Genomic DNA, 3,812 nt, shown 5'->3' on the forward strand with positions numbered 1-3,812 from the left:
TGTTTTACTGCACAGGTGATGCCGAAATGCATTTTCCCAGTTAAAATAATTAACAACTTTAAGATAAAGGTAGATTCCCTTCTAACCACTTATTCCTGATCTTGGACACTTTCTCCTTCAACAAGGACATCTAGCATTCTAAGTGTGGTGGTGGGTCCTCAGGTCTGAGAGAGAGGGAGAGAGTTAAGGGCGGAGGGGTGGGGGGAATATAAGAATACTGCTATGGTGCTATGTATTGTTGGGAAGTTTTTCAGTGTAGCTTATCTTTTTCACTAATCTTGGGTCCCCACAGCACAGATGTGGCATGGACCATGGTTTATTCACCTGGAACTCTACTGATGGGCATTTAGAGCCTTTCTACTTCATCTCTACACAGAGAAGGACCACTCTACCTCTCTCTCCAGGGCGACGACAGAGCGCTGGGCCTCCAGGCCATTGAGCGCCTCGTTTTCCTCTTGTGGTTAAGAGGCGTTGATGAACCAGCCCCTCCAAGAGGGCTGCAGGGTCCACGTGAACACCCCATCTCACCCTTCAACGCCTGAGCTCCCCGGGAGCAGCAGGCAGCAGGCGGCCGCTGCGGTTTCGTCCTCCACTTCTTCCTGTTGCTTTTTCGTTCTCCCAGGCTATCGTTTTGTCAACGTAAGAAACGTTCAAACCTGTGAGGAATTTCTGTGAGTTTATTTGAGCCAAAACGTCACCCATCGCCCAGACACAGAATCTCAACAGTTTGAGATAATGTTCTGGAAAATGCAGGTTCGTGCCTTGTTTTATGCATTACAACCAGAAGAGAAGACGCAGTGGGCTGCCTTAAATCCGTTGGTGATAGATTAGAAAGGTGGGAGAAAGCCAAGCGGGTGTGGTGGGAGGAGGGAGGACATCTGGGATTGGATAAAAAGTAAAATGATAGACGTTTTAGGCGGGTGCAAGATAGTTAACAGTCAACAATTAACTCAGTGACAGTGAGGGGATTTGTGCCTGTGCTTTGAGGGTCTTGAAAAGGAAAACTACTTTGACATCCCAACAATATGTTATCGTAGATGCAAAAAGACAATACACGGGCTTAGTTAAGGTCAAGGTTGACCTTTGTCAGGGAAGATACCGGCCTAGGACTTGGCTACCCACCGTAAACTGCTTTTTAGTTTAAGAAGTTTTCATTTCAGACCATCCTAGTGGAGCTGGAAATTCCTGTCTTGCTCTAACTGGGTGACCACATCTACCTCTGTGGTTGGCACAACAGCTCCCGCAGGGGTCACAGACTCAAACGCTTACAGAGCCCAGTGGGTAAAAATATACCACGGATCCCCTACCACCAAGCCCTGCCAACCTGACCTCCAGCTGTTCTTGCGTTTTTGGAATCTGTGTCTACTACTTTCAGATTTTTTTACAAAAGGAGCTAGAGCTCTAGATTTGTATGTGAATGCTCACAGTTTTTAAGAGTTGAAAATAAAATGAAGGGGAATTTTAATCCCATGTGGTCCATAAAACACACCTCTGAGGCTGATTCAGCTGCCAAGATGTCAGATTGGAACTTCTACCTTAAACAAAACCGTTCCCTTCCTCAAATCGCCCTTTTTCTAAACTGGCTCTGTCCCTTACCCAACCAGTCGCTCATCTCCTGATTCCGCCTCAGAAATTGTTCCAGGATTCAGCCCACCCTTCCCTCCTCACTGCCGTGGCCTTCATCCCAAAGCTCACCAAGTTGCATCCTGGCTGTGACTAGAGCATCCTGATGCCAGCTGATACCACCCTGCACCCCTCCCTCCCATGTGCTACCCTCCTCTCCATTTTAGATCATACTCCCCTTGGCTGATGGAGTGAGAGAAGGACAAGGAGAAGGAGGGGCAAGTGTCCAGGCCCCGCCTCTGCTCACACAGCCTTCCTGGCGCCATATCCCCCATACAGAAAGTTGCCAATGGCAGCCATGTTTGATCAGCACTTGGCCCAGCAATATAAAATTTGACCCAACATTGTCAAGTCAGGTTTCACATAAATATTCAGATACTGGATTCAGATATTTCCTGAAAGGTCTGACTGACTGACAGCCTTGGGTCTGCATGTTTGATAATACGCACGATCATTGTTTTATTACATGGTAGTTAGTTGTAAACAAAAGTGGTTACATGGACTCAATTGGCCTGAACCCAGGAGTGACCATGGCTTTGGTAAGCCAAGCACTTGGCTCCCTTTCCTATTTCCTGACCTCAGTCAGCCTCATGCACCCATGTTACTGCTCCAGAAGGGGGTTGCAACCTCTGAACCACGAGCTAAATCCATTCTGTTTCTGTGCACTTAAGACCCTGTGTGATATGGCCCTGACGCTCCCACCCCCAGCCCTTCCCCTCACCCCCTTTCTTTTCCCCATCACTAACACTGGCTGACTCTCTAAGAAATTGTTTCAGACTTGAACCACTCAAATGCCATGACTGTTTTACTTACTTAAATCAAGGCAGACACACTCCGTTCAGAGAGGTCTTCCCTGTGGCTCAATAAATCTCTCTTCAAATCACTAATGAAGTTGAACTTGCTCTAGACAGTGCGTTTCAGGTTGAAGAAACTCCTACTGGAGCTCTTTATTTAGTTCTCAGGAGTATCCTGCTCATGTCAGATTCTAACAGAAGGAGACTGCGCTGCCGACCGACAAAGTCACCCCTAATTCATCGAAACCCCCAGGAGAAATATACTGAAGATCCTTCAGTAAGAGTGCGGCTCACGTTCATGGAGAACACACACACACACAGACACGCACCTCTGAACGAACTGGTTTTCTTCCTTTACAAATTTGATAATATAAACAATCGTTTTATTACATGGTGATCAGTTGTTCATGAAGACTATTGAGTCAGGCTTATTTTTGCAAAACTAGATTAAATTTTTTTAAATTTGTTTTGTTTTAAGATTCTTTAAAGCGGTAAAGTCTGTTTGATGTTTATCAACAGAACACAACTTTAATGGAGGGGAGGGTGCAGTAGCTTTAAGACTATGAGCTTTGAAAACTACATTTCCCAGAATCCTTTGCAGCTATATGTGCCCATTTAAATGGGTCTGATCAATGAGCTGTCAGAACTCATTGGGTGGACTTCCCAAAAAGCTCATTAGAGGTAGTGGGGGGCAGGTGAACACTCAGTTGATCTCCTTTTCCCTCTTCCTTTTCTGCTACCTGAAAGGCCATGTGACTATGAGAAAAAGGCCAAAACGTCTGGCCTTAAAGTCCATACCACACCAACACCAGCAACTACCTATCTCCGGATTCTTACTGAATAGGGGGAAATAACTCTTATTTAAGCTGCTGCTATTTGGTTTTTCTCTTATAGGCAAATAAGTTGTATTCTATTCCAAACTACTCTAAACAGCGGGGTTGGGAGGACATATCCCCCATTGGCTAACCCACCAAAAGTCACAGGAAAAGACTAATTAAGGGACAGCTGTGAACACTATTATTTTATTCATAGTATCTCAAAATTCCTCATGTGCTATTTCACCATTTTCTGCCTTTTGGCCTAAATGCAATCCAACATGAAATTTATCAACTGTGCGTGTAATAAACAGTCATGTGGAAGCCTGAGCCATCTGAAAAAAATTTAAACCCAAATCTTTAGTTCCATTTTGGCTGAAAGCTAGATGCTGCAAGGCTCTCGATTCTCACTTTACTCTGATTGTGTGACTCAACCTGAACATGCTCCCAGTGCCATTCTGGAGTTTTCTGTAATCTCCCCTCCTTAAGAAATTCAAGATAGCACCACAAATCACAATCAGATTGTAATAGGATTACTGTTTCAGGGCTCAGTTGGGGCTGCAACCCTGTCCAGTAGCTG

The sequence above is a fragment of the Myotis davidii genome, unplaced genomic scaffold (genome assembly GCF_000327345.1).
Source record: "Myotis davidii unplaced genomic scaffold, ASM32734v1 scaffold27, whole genome shotgun sequence".
Lineage (NCBI taxonomy): Eukaryota > Metazoa > Chordata > Mammalia > Chiroptera > Vespertilionidae > Myotis > Myotis davidii.